The sequence below is a fragment of the Dasypus novemcinctus genome, chromosome 10, assembly GCF_030445035.2.
Source record: "Dasypus novemcinctus isolate mDasNov1 chromosome 10, mDasNov1.1.hap2, whole genome shotgun sequence".
Taxonomy (NCBI): Eukaryota; Metazoa; Chordata; class Mammalia; order Cingulata; family Dasypodidae; genus Dasypus; species Dasypus novemcinctus.
Window position 1 is genome coordinate 26,629,729 of NC_080682.1, and position 22,001 is coordinate 26,651,729.

Below are 22,001 nucleotides of genomic sequence, written 5' to 3' on the forward strand. Positions count from 1 at the left end.
GACCCTTAAGAATTTGCCTGAATAAGTTGCAGTAAGGCTTTTCATTACCTCAGAAAAATTTTAGATATTGCAAGTATCTACCTGAGAGTTATCTTATGAAGATATTCTATGTTAACTATATGTCTAAAGCCCTTTGATTATTGTCTAGAACTCACTATGTGGTCAGGAAATAAAATCCATTTTTTTATGATTTTAATATAACATCAATCATATCCATATAAATCTACTGTTCATATTTTGTCATGTTCATTCCAGTCTTATTTTATCATTTTTTTAAATACATCAACTTTTACAATACATAGCATTGAAAAAAAATATGCATGAAATGATTTTGTCTTAAAAATACTATCACATTTTTCATAAATAATGATATGCACTGATATTAATAAGGAAAGTAAAGGGACAATGTCAATATTCTAGGGTTTTCACATTGCCTAAAGTTTGTATTGTGTTTATTTAATAACACCATAAATGCTTTCTAGAATATATTTTAGAAGAACAGGGTAGTCTGAATTTAATTAAAACATAAGGAATGCCTGAAATTACTGCTGTCCTTAAATTAAATATTTGATAATCATTGTCAACAAAAACCAAGAGGATACATTTTCTAAATTATAGAAACATGCATAAATGAAAGAAAGGAAAGAACAGTTCCCCAAAATGACCCAAAAATGTAAAAGGCCTGTGAATGTAAGAAAAGATACAGTGTGTGTACAGGATGTGAGAATAATTTAAAAGGTATAGTATTAAAAAATAAATCCTTGTCAAAAACTGCTAAATGTAAATAAAACACCAGCATGAATTGTCATAACAAAAGCTATTGCATATTCACAATTTTCTAAGAAGGAAAATTCTGATGATCATGGTCAAAATTTATTCATACAATATTAAATTCTTTTTCTCACATGATTTCTTTAAAATGAATAGATATACGATTATTTGTATGTTTCAACTGAGGAAACTAGACAAATTTTCAGTGAATTACTAAGGAATATACAGAAAACAGCTAACATATTGAGACACTAATCCCTGGATTTTCTAGTCCAAAAAAGTACTCTTTAAGTCTATTGTAAATTTCTTGCCTATAGAATAAATTGAATAATTTCTTAAAAAGCTCTCCATAATAAAATTCTCTGAAATAGGAATATGAATGAGAACTTCTATAAAACAATTTGAAGAACAAGAACACTTTTCTTTTTCTATTTCACAATAGTAGCCTTTAAAATCACATATATTTAAAACATAGGATTAATATGTATTTAATGGCTTCCAATTACTATGTAGATTACAGAATTCTTGGATACATTTCATTGAACGCAGGGTCTGATAGAGGATGGCTCAACATAAATGCAAACGAATTAAAGCATGCTAGTGTAATTAGAAAGAAGCAAAGTAAATGCCCAAATAGCAAAGAAAGAACAGATGCACTTACATGTTCTTTAAATGTTCAGCATTACCATCATTCTATTACTCCCAAACTTCTCTATTCTGCAAGACTCTAAAGAGAGCATTTTTTCACCTCTTTGTTCCTAAGACTATAAATGAGTGGATTCAGTCAGGGGAACACAGTGGTATAAAACACAGAGGTCACTTGATCCTTTCCCAAGGAGTACGATTTCTTTGGTTTTTAAATAAGTAAAAATCGTAGTGCCATAAAAGATTGTGACTCCTAGGAAGTGGGAGGCACAGGTAGGCTTTGCACTTTCCTGAAGAGGAATTGATTTTCAGGATAGTAGACAAAATGGACACATAGGAAAAAGAGATTGTGCTAAGAGACACCATTTCGTTTAAACTAGCGAAAATGAATATCATTTCAGTTTCATGTGTGTCCGTGCAATTGGAAAATTGGAGTTAATTTATAGTAAAAGTGATAGCTCACATTAGAGTAACAGAAATGTAAACTATTCATGAAAAGAAGGTTGGCTATTGATTCAGTAAAACCAATAAGGTAGGACCCAGTGATGAGAGCATAGAGGTGTCCCCTGGATATAACACCTGGGTAGTGAAGAGGATTGCAGAGAGCTCCATAACAGTCATAGACCACTGAAGAGAGAAAGAAAAATTCAGTGGCACAAAAGAAGAAAAAAATGTAGATATCAGTGTGAAGCCCCAATGAATGAAATAGATTTGTTGGAGGTCAGTAAGCTGAGGAAAAAGTTCATGGAGGTGTGAAGCTGGGGATTCAGATGAATTATCAGTATCATTCCTGCATTAGCCAGCCGGGTAATCAGGTATATCAGGAGAAATAATATAAAAAGAAACCTCTGGATCTCTTCCAATTCTGTGAACCCAATGAGGATGAAATCCATCACATTCAATTTATTCCTTCTTTGCATAATAGCAATCAACTTATTGTAAGTTGTCAAGATAGCAAAAGTGATACTTGGTATGAATGACTTCAAAACTGGTTGTTGTTATTTTTTAATAGAAAAGATATGGCCTTTTTTAAAAGTCAGCCTGATGATTCTAGAAATTTATAATAAATAGTTGTTTGCAAAATATGTCTGAAAGAATCTTAGTTTGTCAAGTATAAATTAGGCAAAAATAAACATTTGGAAATTATATAATAGAAATTCATATGTATATACGTACATATATATATTGAATAATTAGAATGAACATGACACTGTTTTAAATACTTGCCCTCATTAGTACATTTCTCCAGCTGAAAACATTATACCATAAATATTACTCTTGTACAAATCTTTAGGTAAGAGAAAGGGCACAGAAAGTTAATTACCTAGAATCACAACTATTAAGTATTGATGATCCATTGATTCTACCAAAATTGACTGTGTCGGGAAGTCAAAGTCATAACCATCTATTTCTACTTGTATTTAATTTCAGCAAATCAAAAAACAATTTATTCACATTATAGCAATGATAGAGTTTTAATGCATCATTTACTGTTCTTTGCTATTCAATATGATTTAGTAAAAATGTCAATTCAGAAATTAAAACTTTATGTTTACTAATATTAGAGAGCACACAATACTATTAATTATCAGGCATGTTTTTAACAGATTATTGAATCAAATTTCTTCCAAAAATCATACTTTCAATATGTGTACACTGCTTTATGACTCTGATTCCACCAGTTTTATATTTCTATTTCTACAAATCTTAGCATTACTTAGGTAAGGCTTATATGATATGTATATGTATATGCATATTCTTCTAATAATATCCCCCTTTTTTGACATAAACTAATACACTTGAACTTTGAGATTAATACTTTCCTCGAGTCAAAGTTGTTGAAAAATTTCTTCCAGCATTATCTGACTAGAAATTTTTCAACCTCTAATTTTTCTGTAAACTAAAATATGAAATCCATTTAAGAAACATGGAATTTCTGTAATATAATATTTGTTTCCTTTGAAAGAACTTATGTTTAAATTTTAAGGCTTGATATTTTCTGAGGTAAAATAAATCAAACAAGAATTTTGTTCAGGTTCTAGTCAAATAGAAAGGTCACCTGGAAGTTATATAGCCCGGGCATACCAAAAGCTACTGTGAATTTGAGCAGAGCAGACTATCCCTTGTTTTTGCACCTGATAATACCAAGGCATCTCTGTTGTTGAGGATTGTAGATAATGCAACATTTGCTTCTCTAGGGGACTAATTTCCAAGGAAGATTGCTTGACATGATGCCAAGGATAAAAGTTCAAGGACTAATGTATCCATGTCATGTTTGTAACAGAAATTTGCCTTCCCCTTAGAAGCCACATAATGTTGAGCAGGATTATTGGTATTTGTTAGAGATGTTCTAATTTATGACTGCATAAAAGAGTAGCTATTTCTAGAGAAATGATTAATTAATCTGTGGCTAAAAGTCCAGATCATTAACAACCATGGTTGTAATAACATTTTTCACAATGAAATAATTTAATATTTAAAAGTGTGACACTATCATTGTACTGAACATTGTTCATTATACAAAAATTACTAAACAACAAATTTGAAAGAAAAAATGGAAATCATTCATAATTATTATTCTTTAGATATATTTTTCCAAGTATTTCCTTTGTGCATATAAAGCATCTTTTATTTATGTTTATGTGTTTATATAATTTTATCACAGCTGCATTTTTCAGTTTTTTAAATTTATACTTACAATTTAATTTTATTAATTATTTATTATAGAGCTTGATATACTTGCAAAATCCAAAATTCCAAGCATTTTTCGTTGACTGGTATGACATTGCTAACTTCTTTCTAGGAATGTGCACCAGCTGATGAATGGGCATTTTTGAGGCATCACAAGGAAACATGGAATTTCTCTAGTTAGGTTAGGGAGTATCAACTAATTCGTCAACATACCAAATGTATTGTTTTATTCAGCTACAGCATTGCTTTTATTCTATTAAGAGAAATAGGAGAGAACAAATTAAAAATCATTACTGAGATGAGTAAAGTTTTTATCATTTTATGAATGACTGAAAGATTTTTTTCTTTTATATACAATTAGATGAAATACATTCCTGTGAATCTTTCATTACTTATTGATAATGATATCAATTTCCATGTAGATTTAGAAGCAGGTACCAGAAAAATTGTATATATGGCAAAATTTCAGAAGATAATCTGATGGTATGGAATTACAAAAAAATATTCTATATATTTGATGAACTTTTGATTGTACAGTTATTCAAATAATTGAAAAGTCTAAAATAAAGAGAAAATGCTTATTTGCATTTAAAAGGCCAACATTAATGAATATCACAACAGGTGACCATGGGTTTTTATATCTTCTATGTCACTATCACCTCAATAGGGTCTGCTCACTCCTTGAATATCACCATGAGGGAGTTTGTTTTCCAGTACTAGAATCATTTTATAGTCATTAAGCATAATTTTAAATAATATAAGTAATAGTCAAAGAGAGAATAATTTTAAAACTTTTTATGAGTAACCTTTTCTGTTGAATTTTTCTAGTAGGATTCCAATATATGATCTTGTTAAATTGGAATGATAAAAGAGTTTACTAACCATCTTGATTTGCATGAGCTTTCATTTTATCCAGGGAGCTATAAAAAAGAAATGGAGGTTAACTGAAGCAAGCTGAAATACCAATAGTCCTTTGCAGTGCTGATAAAACCCCCTGTCCCAGCCTGAGAGGAAGAAATGTAAGAGAGTTCAAGGTGATACCAGCAAGTCTTGCAAACCTTCACCATAACCTTACAACAACATCCTGCTTGGTGATTAACAAACTGGGCCCTAAGGACATCATGCCCAAACAACCCCATAGTCTTCTAAAGCATGTAAAGTGCATACCAAGAATAAATCATGACCCCCTTATCCCTCCTCCCTACTCAATTGCCCAAATACCTTTCCTTTCTCTCAGGCAGTCATATAAGCTGCCTCCCAAATCAACCTTTTGAGAGAAATCTCATTTAGAGCTGTTCCTGCATTAATGTAACTTTAGCTAAATAAACTTACTTTGCAACCCCTTTTTAAAGTCTGCTTTACTTTCAGCACAACAATCTCTAATAGTGAAATTATGTTGAGAGAAGATGAGGAATAAGAAACAGAAAGGAAACATGACTGACCAACATTTCAAAATAAGAACTTTATCCCTGACAATTATTCAATGTCATTATTTTATAAATTATATTTCTTCTGTTAAGTCTCTCAAGTTTTAATATGATTTGAAGCTTTGATAAGTAATTTTCTAATTTTCTGGGAAATTGGCTCTATTGTTATTTTATTCTCTCACATCACTGGAATACAAAGGCCTAATTTTCTATTTACTTTGTATGTATGTGTTTATATTTACAGATTATACATTTTTACATCCTTTATTCATCTATTTCTCATTGATATCATATAGTTGGGTCTTACTTTGTAATAGCAATTACAGGTCCTTTATTTGGAGTGTTTATGCAACTTATTCTTAAAATCATTATTTATTTGGTATTCTCAATTTATGACATATTGAAGACAGGCTGGGGTGGTCCTTGGCTATGTTTATTTGCTGGGCAAAGCAGAAGAGACAAACACACATAAGTAGACAAGGAAGGAAAAGTGAATTTATTTGTGGTAGTGTTGTAGAATTTGAGAGAAGTTCAATTACTTGAGTATAGAGAGGCCAGGACTCAGGAATGATTTTGAGAAGGAAAAATGGTTTATTGATGGCTGGCCGGACTCGGGAACTTTCTGGAATCCCGAGCCCCGAACAAGATTTTTTAGTCCCTTTTATACAGAGAGGAAAGGCCAAATGGTCCTTTTGTTTCAGTTCTCAATAGGCTTAAATTAGCATATATTTCCACATCTTAGTAAGCTTTTAGCATGGACCTCAGGCATTTTGATAAGCTTTTAGCATATTTGCTTTGCATTTCCCCTGAATACTTAAAGTTTATAGACCTTGCATTGTTAAACTGTCTCCTGCTCACCAAGAGCAGGACTGCAACCTTTCATCATCCCACACCCACAAGTCACAAATAGTTTAGGTTATCTCTGAAGAGACAAAGAGCCTGCCACCCATAGCCCTCATCAGTAGGAGACTGGCAAGATATAATCTCAAGTGTTTTTCTCAAAGCTTTTATTCTGGTTGAGTCAAAGAAAGTTAATAATCCAGATGACATTTCTAAGAAGGATCTGGAAAATTAATTAGTTTTTGCTTCATCACTTGATCTTAAAACATACATAGTGCTGAAGCCAGCTAGTGAGATAGGGAATCAATAGATGGATCCAGAACCTGGCAAAGAGCCCACATGGACATCAAAAACCCCAAGATGGCTGCTGGAAGACAACCACCTCCCCCAGGATTCTGCCAATCAGAACAAGATTTCCTCTGGAAGCCAGGGGAAGCCCCAGATATCTCTCTAGGACTTTATCATTGGACCCTCCTAGGGGATTTATGGGTAGAGTAATCAATCAAAACAGCAACAACTGGAACTCCTCCCCTGCTATTAGCAAAGGGATGGGATAATTAATGGCTCAAAAAGCAGGTGCAAGGCCTGAACTCTCTCACTTTTGGATCCCCGCTCTTGCCTTTCCCATGTCCCAGTGTCAGATCTGTTGCCGGTCCATGTACCTATTTCTGCCTTCTGTGCCCTGCACTCACCATTTTTCCTCTGCCATGATGGCCATGCAAATAAAACCTGGGCATTTATAATCTACAATGGGGAATTGTCATCTGTAAATCAGTCTGCTTTATCACTTTTTAGACCCTTCCTCTCTACCTGGGACCCATGATCTGTTATTTTCTCCCATTTCTCTTCTCTCCCTAAGCCTAATTCACCTGACATGCTCTTGAAATTTATTTCTTCAGCATAGTCAAGAACCTAGATAAAATCTGGTAACAGTACCCTGGAAAGGGTTATTTTGGCATAAGTGATAAGGATGGGAAGGTGTTATGGATGTGAAGGTACTGATAAGGACAGGTGTGAAGATACAATGGCTGATGTGAATAAAGATAAGAGCAAGGAAGTGCATTGTTATGCATTTTTAATGTAACTAAACCTATTTAATATTAAGTCTCTAGCTCTGCCCACCCCTGACATATGAGGAAGTGTTATTTTGAATTTCTCTAGCATTATAATGTACAATACAACACCTTAATATTTATGCTATGCTGGGTATTTCTAGTACTACAATATAATTTTATTATTCTGACAAGTCTCTTTGGGTTTCTTTTTGTTTAATATAATATTTAATCTTAAATATTATTTCTCTGAAGGAATTTTAACCACAATTTATTGAATTATATCATTAATGCTTTCTCTGGGGATAAAATTTGCATCCATAAATTGCCTTTTTGTTCTTAACATTGTTATGATAGCTTCTAGGCAAACAAGATGGCAACATAAGACATTCCAAGTTCTGTTCACTCACAGAAATTTTGTAAAATGTACACCTAAAGAACAAAATCTTTCCTCAAGATTCCAGAAAATAGTTAAAGTTAAATGATTGCAGTAACAAGATAAGTGCTAAATCAGGAAAACACAACTTAAAACTTGTAGCACAAGATCACCCCTTACTGCTACAGGGTGAACTAGAACTGAGCTCTTATTGTGGTAGCTGACTTTTGGAGGGAATAAAGTAACTCCTAAGGGCATAATGGAGTGCATTTATGGGGCTTCCAATCTTCCAGTGACAGCCTGAAGCCTGACCCAGGAATCACATCTCCCTGTTGCTCTTCCCAGAACTTGCCTTGCAGGCAGAAACTGTTTGCAAATAGTTAAAGCAGTATAAGAAGCCATCAATTCAATTCAAAACTGACTGGGGTAAAGGATTCTTGACTTTAAGATATACAGTACAGCACATTGAAGGGGAGAAATTCTATTACACAGGGATAGGGATGGAAATCCAGTTCTAGTAATCCAAGGACTTTCTAAGACACAGAAGCAAGTACACGAGTGGACACAGGTTTAGCAATAAAAGGGAACTCTCACTTTTGCCTCAGGATGAGATTCATTATAGGAGCACTAAACTGTCAAGGACAACATAAAACCATGGAGCAACTGTGAAAAGACAGTAAAAGGAGTTTTTTGCTTTCATTTTTTTTTTTTTTTTTGTTAGTTTCTGACACTCCTTGATGTATTTGGCATATAAACACCTGGATAAAATCTTAAGAAATAAGTATCTCAATAATACTCTGAAAAAAAGAAAGGAAACAGCAGAAAACTTCTCTAAATCAAAGGAAGTCACAAAAAAACATTCAGGAAGACCAGAAACAACAAACATGATAGATGTGAGGAGAAACACACCTGGACAGTAAAACTATAGAATGAAATGATGAGGAGAGTGTTCTGAAAGCTAGAAGAGAAAAGCAACTTGTTACGTAAGAAGCAATGCCTATAAGAGTAAAGGTGGATTTCTCAGCAAAATCCACGGGGCATCAAGGCACTGGGATGACATAATTAATTGCTGAAAGAAAATAATTTATACAGAGAATTTTTATGTCTGGCAAGAGTGCTGTAAAAATGAGGAAGAGATTAAGATATTCCCAGAGTACAAAAGCTGAGGGGGTGCATCACTGTTAGACCTGTCCTATAAGCAATACTACAGGGAGTTTTTCAGATGGAAAAGAAAGGACACTGGAGAGCGGATGAAAAAGGGACCAGGGAAATGTTGGATTCCTCTAGATTCTTGGCTATGTCACATAAAAGAATTTAAGAACACACCAGTTTAGTTAGGCTGGTAAAAAAATATATTGGGAAATGAGGGAAAAGAATAGAGCTTGCTGAGAAATGGGAGAGAAAGAAATATGAACCAAGATTTGATGGGGGCTCCTCTAGGCAGAGAGAGCAAAGATTTGGCTTGTGTGCCCACCTTTTAAGCTATTAATTTTTCCTCCCATTGCTAACACTGAAAGGTGGGGCCCCAGCTGTTGTTGGTCACCTCAGCAATGGTGGGGACCAAAGGTGAGGTTTGTTTGGAATATCTGGGGCCTCCCCTCAGCCCGGAAAGTGTCCCAACTGGGAATTCATGTCATGGTAAAGGACTCGGTGGGGTCTTGCAGTATGTTGTCTGTCAGCCATGTTGTAGCTCATCTTCTCCTCCTTTCCCTGTACAAACCTGCCTCAAAAGCAGCATATAGGAATAAAGAATTCTGGTAATGGTAACCATATGGGTAATTATAAATCCCCATATAGTATTGTATAGTATTTTTGTATGTAAGTCCATTTTTTTAAAAAAATTTAAACAGTTTCTAAAAAGTGCATGCTTGAAAAATAATGGCATTTCTATGGTTTAGGATATTTAATGTGTAAAGATATAATAAAAAACAATTCCAACAAAAGAAGTGTTGGGATGCTGGGGTATAGGAACAAAGTTGTTAAAAAATCAGATGTGACTGTTATAGGTTTTAGATCTTTGCCTTATACCCTATGAGAACCAAAAAGAAAATATTTTAAGAGTAAACAGAGGAAATTAGTAGGGACTCAAAATCCTAGAATATGGAAAATTAAATAGACGTTGCTTTCAGAATGCTCTAGTTCTGGGCTTCTATATTCTTGACTTATGTCACATAAAATAATTTAAATCGATGCTATAGAATAGACATGGGTGTAAAGAGTTTATTAAGAAACAACAAAACAGTACAGAGTCCTCGACATGAACTGCAGGTTTGCTGCAGGTTAAGTTTCCTATGAGGGGCCCCAGTTTAGGACTTTTAAAACCTTTCCTCCTTCCTCTTCATAATGTTGGGGAGGGGCCTGAACTATTTGCTCTTCTGAATGGTTGTCTTACAATCCCTGTCTGTTAGCTCTCAGGGTCCGAATAAGATGGTCTGTTTGGTATTGCTGAGATCTTCTCCTTGACCACAGAAAGAGCTCAAAATGAGTCTCATGGACAGGATATCACAGAATTTTTCTGGCAGCCTTCCCATCAGGAGATTTCTGGGCAGGGTTTCACAGCCATGTGGACTCCTGGTCATATTGTCTGCCAGCATGTTTTCTGCTGGCCTTGTTTTATGTCTGGTATTCAACTGTTTACCCAAATCTTCCCTTTCCCAATACTAACCTACCTCAGATATCATAGTAGACATTAATGGAAATCAGGACCAAAAAAGGCATAAAACAACAATGGACAAATAGCAAAAATGCCAATAGAAATGTCTGCATTATCTGTAACTAGTTTAAATGCAAATGGGATAAACACTATCTCAAAATGCAGATTGGAAAATGGTTAATACTATATGCTTTTTACAAAAAACTTAAATCCAAGGGAACAATGTATTAGTAAGTGAAAGCGGTGCTGATGCAAAATACCAGAAATCTGTTGGTTTTTATAAAGGGTATTTATTTGGGGTAGAAGCTTACAGTTCCCAGGCCATAAAGCATAACAATACCCTCACCAAAGTCTATTGCCATGTGCTGGAGCAAAATGGTTGCCAATCTGCAAAGGTTCAGGCTTCCACTTCCTCATAAGTCTCTGAGGTCCCAGCTTCTTCCAATATCAGCTGTAGGCTGGAATAAAACTCTTCTCTCTCCTGGGGCTCATTCTTCTCTGGGCTCACCTAATATATTCTCTCCAGAAGGCCAGTTGTAGCTATCAGACAAATGGCTCATCTCTTTTCCTGGGGCCTCTGCCTTTTCTAGTGGAGTCTTTTCTCTTTCCACACATATCTGCTATTTTGGGTGATTACCTCCCATTCTCCAGGATCCAAACTCCAACTTTCTCATCTGCCATGTCATTTTCTCTGTGAGTCCCAGTCCAACATGGGTTGAAGACACAACATCCTATTGACATTGATACAATCAGAATTAATCAAGTAAAAGTGAAACATCTGAAGTTAATACAATCTAATAAACCAAGAGGAACAGACCAGTTTACAAATGTAATTCAATACCTATTCTTGGAACACATATATAATGCCAAACAGATACACACAACTTGTTTGAAATTGAAAGGGTATAAAATACACTCTGAAAATAGTAACAAAAACAAGAGTAGCTAAACTAATAGATAAAATAATCTTGAAGTCCAAAACTGTTAAAAGGGACAAATGAGTATATTACACAAGATGAACTAGTCATCAACAAGAAGACATAAGAAATATAAAATACATATGCATTGAAACATCAGAAACCACAATAATGAAACAAATATTTACACTTTTGAAAGCAGAATAGTTGGTCTCATGGTGTAGTAATAGGCATTAAACATAATATTTAATAATGGTAAGAACATAGAAGATTGATAAGAATAGGAAGACAAGAGCAATACTATAAACAATATAGAGCTAAGAGATATATGCAGATCACTTAAACCAAGATCAAAATATACAGTCTTCTCTAGTGCACACAGGTTATTCTAAAAGAACAGACCACACACTAGGTCAGAAAACAAGTCAATAAATTTAACAAAATTGTAATCATATGAGGACTATTCTCTGACAACATTGAAATGATGCAAGATAACAACACCAGATCAACAGCTTCTTTCATCATTGTGGCACATTTATTACATTTGGTGAATACATTTTGGAGCACTGCTGCACACGTGGGGGGTGGGGAGTAGGGTATGTGGTAACCTCTTATATTTTTTAATGTAACATTCTTTGTGATCTGTGGTCACCCCTCGGGCTGAAGTGTGGTTTGCTGGCCTGGCGGGGGAGCAGCCGCGGCAGGCCAAGCCGCTGCCTCCATAATAGGGTGGCTGGTCGGACTCACCGCCACCCCTGAAGGAAGCTCGGCATGGGCGCAGAGTGCCCTCGGGTCTCCCCTTCTCGGCAGCCATGCTTCCGAGGCCTCCCCTCCTCCCGAATGGCGCCACACGATGCCTGTGGGGCGGCACCCTTCTTCTTCTTTCTCCCTGCGCAGGCGCAGGGCGGAAAATTCCAGTCTGCCCTTTTCCCCTCCCCCGACAGCAGCAACAGCCAGGCGTGGGCGGGAAACTCAAGTCTGCCCTCCACCCCAGCAACAGCAGCCACCAATCCCTAAACCCTGCCCCTTCCCCCAGCAACAGCGACAGCCAATCCCTAACCACCACCCCTCCCCCGTCCAGTACCGCCCACTGACCTTTCTCTGGCAACCAATCAGAACAGGGCATGGCTTTGACCAATCAGCCTTCCCCAGCTCCTATAAAACTGTTGCCTCTCCCTCAATAAAGTGGACTTGCGTGTTTACCTTGTCTCCGCGGTAGTTCTTCTGCCGTGCGCCCTCCAGTCCTGAGAGCCCCCGACAAGGGCCTGGCCTCCCTTGTCCCCAGTTCGTCACCTGCTTCTCCGGGCGACCCCCTCGTCGCCGGCTTCCCCGGGCGACCCCGTCAGCCGAACCGTGCAACCCCTGTGAGACCGACCCCTCGTCTGCTGCCGGACTGACCCCTCGTCCCAAGTGGGACCGACCCCTCGTCCCAAGCGGGACCGACCCCTCGTCCACAGCCAGACCCCACCTCTACCGACCGAGCAAGCCGCCACAGTGATCTATGTATCTTTAAAAAAAAAAAAAGACAATTTAATTAAAAAAGAAAAAATAAAGATATCAGCACCAGAGGTATACATGGAAATTCACTGATATGTGAAAATTAAGTTACTCTTAAACAATCAATGGGTTGAATAAATCAGAAACACAATTAGGAAACATCTTGAGATGAATGTGTCTAACAAAGCCAAAAAGAGAGAGGATGAAAAATTAAAATAAGAATTAAATAGAGGGAAATTACCATCAAACACATAGAAAGAAAATAAGAGTAATAGTAAATAGTATGCTCAATTATGCCCCCTAAAAATATATAAATTAGATGGGATGGATAAAGTCCTAGAAACAAATAAACTAGCTACAGAGACACAGGAAGAAAAAGATCTCTACTTATAGAGATTAAATCAATAATCAAAATATCAAAACAATGAAAATCACAGGATGAGTGGATTTACTAGAGAATTGAAATGACATTCCAAAACAACAATCCTCCACAAAACGGAAACAAAGGGAACAGTTCTCTGACAGTTTGAGATTATTTTATGAATCTCTAAAAGGGAAATATTTACTTTTTAAATTAATCTATTAAATTAATTAATCATTAAATTGGCTTGAAGGTCTTTGATTGGATTACTTCATAAGATTGCTTTAGGGCTTTTGATTGTTCTATGTAACTAAGGTGTGAATCAGGTCCACTTCTACTCCCTTTGTGGATCTGATATAAAAGGAAATACAGAGAGAGACAAACAGACACAGGAGAGGGAATCTGCTGTACTTAAAATTGCTATGTGAGAGAGGACTGAAGGATCACTTAAGCATGAGGACCTTGAGAGAATGGACTCACTGAGCAGCTCAATTGGAGATGAGTCCTGCTTTGTGCCTGATATCTTACAGCTGAACTCAGGAAAAGGGTGAAGAGAGACATGAATCCTGGAAAGAGAAATGCCCTATGTGTGTTTGTCCTTACCTGATCTCAGATCTTGGCAGATGTTGAAGCCATCTTGCTTCAACATATGGCAGCTGATTTTGTGAGAAAATATGTCTGATGGTGCCTTGATTTGCACTTTTCATGGCCTTGGGACTGTAAGCTTTTACCCTAAATAAAACCCCTTTATAAAAGTTAACCCATTTCTGGTACTTTGAATTGACTGACCTTTGTCAAATTAAAACAATTAACTAACTCATTCTAATGATTAGTATCACACTAATACCAAAGCCAGATAAAGATACCAAAATAAAATTGTGGATCAACACTCCTTATGAATATTTATTCATGAATATTTATTCACATAACTCTAAGAAAAATAATACAAGAGCACCTTAAAAGAATTATATCCCATGATCAAGTGAGATTTACCCCACATATGCAATGGCTGTTCAATATAATAAAATGAATTAATGTAATGCACCTCATTAATAAAATGAAGTAAAAAATTAAAAATAATAAAATAAAAACATGACCATCTAAACTGATGTAGGAAAAATTCCACCACCATTACTGTAAAATCACTGAAAAATCCCACAGTTAACAACATATTCAAGGACAAGACAAGGATAGTCACCATCATAAGTGTTATTCAGCACTGCAGTATGTTTTCCAGATGAGTTATTAGGCAAGAAAAATATTGTAGTGTGTGTTCTAGCTGGAGTAATTATTTAAGAAAAACATTGGCATTTGTGTTCTAGACAGAGTAATTAGACAAAAGGTATTTATAATAATCAGTCAAATGGGGTGCTGATACAAATTATCAGAAATCTAATGTTTTTTATGAAGGATATATTTTGGGTAAAAACTTTCAGTCACAAAGCCCTGAAGAGTCCAATGCAAGGTACCATAAGAGGTTCTCACCATCCAAATGTTGTTGTCACTTGTAGACACAAGATGACAGGTGACATCTGTGAGTGTTCAGCCTTCCTCTTCCCTGTTAAGGCTCTGTGGGTCCAGTTTCATTGGATCTCAGCTGTAGGCTGTCATAAGGCTCATCTCTTCCCCCTGGGCTCATTTCTTTCTGTGTTCAGCTGCCCCGGTCTCTTCACAAGGTCAGCTGTGTAATATCAGGCTAATGACTCAACTCTCTCCAGGGCTCCAGTGTCCAAACAAATTTCTCTCCTCTGCTGTGTCTTTTTATGAGTTCTCCTTCTCTGTGTGTCTACTTCTACATAAAAGCCTGTTTTATCAGCCTACAAAGGGGGCACATGCTCAACCATGAACATCCTAGTGACGTGGCTGAAAATGTAACACAGTATAATCATAGCTGATTCCAATACAATCAAATGGTACCATGCGTAGAGGAACAGACCAGTTTACAAACATAATCTCATTTTGGAATTCATAAATAATCTCAAACTGCCACAGCATCCAAACTGGAAAGGATGTAGAAAATCTTTCCCTAAATTCAGATGGCATGATCTTATGTATAGAAAATCCTGAAATGTTTGTCAACAAAACTGAGAGTTAATAACTAATTCGGCAATTGAAAGGTAAAATAACAATACAAAAATCAGTGATGTTTCTAACATTAGTAAAGTATTAGAGTTCTTAAAAGAAACGAGACCAATAGGAGATATCTCATAAAATAATATGAGATTTTATAAAATTATCTCATGAGACCTTGGGGATGTACAAGTCCAAATTCTATAGGACAGGCTGCAAGCCAGGGACTTGGATGAAGGTCCTTAATGAGTTTCTCAGGAGGTGCTGTCTGTCTGAAGTAGGGATGGAAATTCTCTCATTGGTGAAGGAAATCCCATCAGTTGATTGTAGATGTAATCAGTCATATATGCAATCAATTCACTGATGATTAAAGTACATGAATTGCCCTTTTATTAATATTAGCAAATTTCTTGATTGGCAAAACTGGGCACCATTACCTGACAGTGTTGACACATTAGTCTAACCATCACAAGTAATTAACAATTTTTAGAATAATTCAGTAGTAAAATTTTATATGTGAATACATCTGTAAAAAATCAATTAACTGTTTAAATTTAAGCAATTCTATGAAGGACTTATAAAGAGAAACATGCAAAGTATTGCTGAAAGTATTTTAAATAAAAACAAAACCTAAGTAAATGGAAGAATATTCCCTCTTCATGCATTTGAAGATTAAATACTCTTTGGGTATCAATTTATACCCAAAGCAATTTACAGATTCAGTGTAATCCAAATAAAAATTCTGTTATCTTAATAACAATGGAAAAGCTAGTCAACAAATTTGTATTGGCAAAAAATAAAAAAATAAAAAACAAACCAACTTTTAAAAAATACATATCTTAGAGCACTAACACTAATAAGTTTAAAATTCATTTCAAACTACCAACAATCAAAATATGATTACATTGGTAGAGGGGCAAACATTCAGACTTACAGAAGTGAATTGGGAGTTCAGAAATAGACCATCATGTCTATGACCAATGATTTTTTTTAGGGTCACCACATTCATGCCATGATGTAAAATAGTCTCTTTAATATATGGTGTTGGGAAAACCATCTAACTGTATGCAAAAGAGTGAATGTGATTCCATATCTCTTGCTATATACAAACATTAAATCAAAATACATCAAATACCTAAATATAAGAATCAAATCTATAAAAGGTGTTTGGGGTTGAATTATTAACTTCAAACACTTGTTCTTAACCTCGATCCATTCTTGCAATTGTGAACCCATCTTTAATATTAACTTTTAAAAATGTTATTTTTAGTTTTTTTATGGTCAATTGAATGTTTTGACTGTAAGCCAATTATTTCCATCTTTTTACATCAGCATGCATTTCAGAAATCTAGAGAAAGACAAATTCATGGAGTCAGAAACTAGAATACAGGCTATCAGGGCCTGGATTGGGGGTAAGGAATGGGGAGATAATAGTTAATTGCTTCAGAGGTTTCAGTTTGATTTAACAGGAAAATTTTGGTATTGGATATTGGTGATGGTAACACAAGGTGAATATTAAGACCTCTTATTTCTATATTAACAAGTGGTTAAAATGCAAAATGTTAGGTTATATAATTGTGGTGATTTGAAACTTATGTGCCCCAGAAAATCATTTTCTTGGAGCTAAACTTATTGTGGGTGGAATGTTTAACTAGGTTACTTCAGTTAAGGCATGGCCGAGGGTGAGTTGTAACCCTCTTACTGTAGTCCTTTATAAGAAAATGAATGTCAGATACAGAAACAGAAAGCCATGGAAGCAATTAGCAGGAACAAAAAACCTGGGAGAGAATAGTGGGACCACTAGATGCTTCCATGTGTCTTTCCATGTGACAGAAGAGTCCACAATTGCTACGAGCCATTCTTTAGGAAGAAGGTGTCATCTTGATGATGCTGTGATTTGGACGTTTGCACTGCATCAGAACTGTATCCTTATAAACTAAAAAATTCCTATTTTAAAGGTCAACCCATTTCTGGTATATCTGCATTTCAGTAGTATAGCAAAATAGAACAGTATGTTAGAGAACAAACATTTTGCAAACCTATATTATTGAACAATACCACAGTGTACCCTACTGTAATCTATGGGTGACAGTTAACAGTTTGTTTATAATAATATTGTTTCAACAAGTGTTACAAAATCAACACACTGATGCAGTGTTAATAATAGGGAAAATTTTGTTGGTGAAGTAGTATGTGTGATTTCTGTACTTTCTGCATGGTTTTTCCGTAAACCCACAATATTTTTCATAAAAAAGAAGAATGTATTGTTCTGGCTCTTCACATAAAATGTAAGAACCCTAAAAACATCTGACATCTTTAACCTATAACATCATCTTGCAATTACATTTGTTTTGCAAAATGGGAGAGAAATGGGATGAGATCCCTTATGTTCAGTACTTTATGTACTTACAGCAACATAAAAGCTTGATGAAAAAATGTAAAACTATGGCTCATAGAGAATGGGCTCTGGCAAAACAGGCTAAACCTGGTTCATCAGGCTCTAGCTAATCTTCGATTAATCCTGTATTGCCTGTTTCAAGACCAGTATGATCTACTCATAATACACATGATGGTGTCTTCAAAACCTCCTATATATGCAAGTGAAACTGAAATTAGACTTATGGAAAAACCCATTAATCCTTGAGAGATCATTAATTCAGCCTTATACCATTCATTGCTTACTAGTCTAGAAGGAATTGTCTCCCCATCCCACCCCATCAGGGTACACAATTCAGGTTGGGGGCTGCTCAATTTCAGTCAAGCCTATTCCCATTCAGACAAGCCCTTGAGATCCAATAAGGAAGTACACTCTAGAGGATTTATGTAAGTAAATTCTTGCTTCCTATCCTGTTTCAGTTTGCCACAGGGCTACCTATGTAAAGTATCAAAAATCTGTTGGCTTTTTAAAGGATATTTATTTGCGGTAAAAGCTTACAGTTAAAGGACTATGAAAAGTGCAAATGGAGGCACCACCAGAGATGCTTTCTCATCAAATCAGCTACTTTTAATCCTACTGTTTTGCCACAAGATGAAGCAAGATGGCTGCCAATCTCATCCCGGGTCTCAATCTTCTTCTCAGGGCTCACCCTTTCTTTTTGAGCTATTTTGTGACCCAGACTCTTCAGGCTTCCTGCTTAAGAATCCTATACCCCTCTCTCCCTTTGCATAAGTCTTGATTATTTCCTGACCTCTAATATCACTCTTGGCTCTTCTGCTCTCTTCACCCAAAGTCAACTGTAAGTTATCAGGCCAATGGCTCATCTCTTCCCCGGGCCTAAGGTGTTTGAGTCTTCTTTCTCTCACATGGAAGGATCAAAAATGGTAAAGCTCTTTCTTTCTGTGGTTGTTGGAGTGAGTCTCTCTTTGTGTTTCTTTTTATGTTAGACACAGGAAGGGGGTAGAGACTCAATGTGCCACATATCACTGATGCAGTCCAATTAAAAGCCCTAAAGTGAGTTTATCAACTAATCTAACCAAAGTCCCCTCAGCTGAATTTAATGCAATAAAAGAGTATCACACCCAGATGAACAGATTAGTTTACACACATAATCTTTCTCTTTTTGAAATTCATAAATAATCTAAATTGTCACATACTAAAAAGATGGAGAGTAGCATTACCTCCATTTTTGCTCCCATAACCCATCTGGACAGGCATTCAGGTCCTCCTGAACACTCTTCTCACTCTCAAGGGACTCAAGATGGTTTCTTAAAAACCCATAATGAATCTGATAGACTGCATGAATTGCAAAACAATAATCCAATTCATATGCTACCAGTAGTCATCCCATGGTTAGAAACCTGGATTTTATCCAAATTAACCCAGGGACAGAGCCAAATTATACCATTATAAAGGTGCATCATAATAGGGATGTAGAAGGGAATCACAAGGACACAGTTTTTGTTTTTTGTTTTTTTAAAGTTCCAGACATATAGTCAGGGTCAAAAGAGAACTTGTCCACTTTTCTCAGAAGAGAGTTTGAGGCATACAGGTAATATACTGACCTTGATCTGGATCACCTGTAAAACATGAAGGTCAATAAGACCTTCTTAAGTCACAATGCTTCAGATATAGGGAACAAACTACAAAATTGGAAGAGGGATTAGAGATGTTTATGTCTCAGGTAGTTGAAATTGTTTTCAAAGTCTACAATAATAGAGACCAGATCAGGATGGGCAAATGAGGTATCAAGTCACACTATGAGCTGCAGTGATACCCACAACCTGACAGAATAAAAATAAACCTCAATGAATGAAGATAGACAATCATAGGTAAGACTCCTGTGTCCTTCCATCACTAACTGAAATAGACACCACACTGTAGGGTCATGATAATATGCCAATTATAATCAAGAGAGCACAGGAAACCAATGTCCAAATTGCCCAAAGGAAGGGGAAGCAGTAATCAGTAGCAAGTCATCCTATGAAATGCCCAGCTCTTTGGGAGCAGGAGTAACCAAGACCTGAATGAGTCCAGGAGCATCTCTCAACCCCACAGCTCAGATCAACATTACCGACCAGGTGCCTAGGTAACTGTGATGGTTGAAAAGAAACTTACTGACTTTTTGGAAGATACCAGAGCTCATTATTCTGTTTTCAATGAAAAACAAGGCTCTGTCTTCAATGACAGTGGCTATTACTGGGTACTCTGGGGTCACTACAACTTTCTAACAACCCCTCAAGTGTCAACTAGAAAGCAATAATTTAAAGCACAGTGTTCTTTATATGCTTGAATGTCCTGCTGCTGCTAGGACAGAATCTACTGACCAAACTAAATGCTCAGGTAAAGTCACCTATTCAGAAAGAAAAAACATTAAGGTTTCTCCCAATCAAGTATGTATTCTTCAAGCCTGCCTTACAACACTTGTATAGAGTGACCCAACTTGATGTATTAGAAGTTAACCTCCTGAAAGTAAGCCCGGAGTTATGGGCTGATGGGATGCCAGGAAGAGCCAGAACTGCTAACCCAATTAAGGTAAATTCTGCCCCAATACAAAACCCATCATTTGAAGAGAGGGTAGGGAAGGTGTAGAGCCATTCTTGGAAGGTTTTCTCTGATATCAATTAGTGCAACTTGCTTATGTCAATACAGTAGTCTTATTTGTCTTTCTCAGAAGACTGGAAATAATGATTACAGATATGGGCAGGACTTGAGGGTAATTAATCAAATAGTAGAGAACAATTACCTGGTATTGCCATATGCTTACACATTACTAGCCACCTTATCTGGGAATTTCCATTTGTTCGCAGTTTTGCACTTAAAACATGTCTTCTATTATATGCCTCTGAACCCAGGATCCCAGGAGCTATTTGCTTTTGATTGGGAGTATGCCAAAACCAAGATAAAGCAACAATAGTGCCAGATATGCTCTCACAGGAATTTAAAAAAAAAAGTGTCTCTAGCCTCTTTGTTGAAACTCTAGGATTTAAGAAAGCTTCAACTTGCAACTTGAAGAAGGAATTTCACTACAGTCTCACAGCATAATCTGATACATCTAGGTATTGATCTGCCTATAGGAGAAATGCATTTGTTGCCAACAGGAGAGTACCCTTACCTACAGGGGTTGAACCAAATACTAGGAGGCATCTCAGAGCATTCCTAAGAATGGTTTGATGAGCTGTACTTGGATTCCAAATTTTGGACGTATAGCCAAACATTTATATGTGGTGCTTAAAGGAAAAGTCAGTGAGTCCTTAAATTGGACAGCAGAATTCTAGTAGGCATTTCAACCACAATGCTTATTTTCATGCACATCATACTTGTAGCAGTTTTATATTATTGATGTATTCCAAAAAGAAATATTGGATTATGTTTCTAAACAGATCTTTTCCTCTGGGCATATTAGATTATATTAGATTCAGAAGTTAGCTTTGTAAGTAATCATGTAAACTTCTTGTGCCAGGAGAACATTGAGTCCCCACTCTTTGGTGGGTGGGGACTCAACAGATAAAAGGCATGGCAAACGACAGGGTTAGGAACTTTTTAATGTTGGAGATTTGATGTTGGAGTTTGATGCTGAAGCTGGAGCCCCAGGGAGAGAGACAAAGCCTTTTACCTGATAGTCTACAGCTGAACTTGTGGAGAGAGGCAAAGCCTAGAGAGCTTCATAGTCTACAGCTAACCCTGTGGAGAAAACAGAGGAGTTGAGCCCAGAGGAACCCAGGAAGCCTGAACCCTCACAGATGTTGACAGCCATCTTGCTCCAAAATGTGTAAATAGACTTTGATGAGGGAAGTAACATACTTTATGGCCTGGTATCTGTAAGCTTCTACCCCAAATAAATACCCTTTATAAAAACCAACCAATTTCTGGTATTTTGCATCAGCATCCCTTTAGCTGACTAAAACGATACTATCATTCAATTCCTAAGACCATGATGAATTTTTCCATTCTTTTCTGTATTTTTCTCTCTGTTCAATTTCAGAAGTCCTGTCTTCTCCCTTGCTGATCCTTACATCTGTCAGTTTAAATCAGTTTTTGTATGACTCTAATATATTTTAATCTCATCTGTCTTTTTTTTATTCTCAGAAATTCTGCTACTTTCATTTGAAGGCTTTCACATTCTTCTTTATGCTCATCCATTTTCTTCTTAACATCTGTTATCTCTTTAGCCTTATTTTTCTTTTTAGCCTTGAATTGAGTTATGAGATTTGCTTGGACATCATTGATTAGTTGTTTTGAATATGAAGTTTTTTCTGAAGTT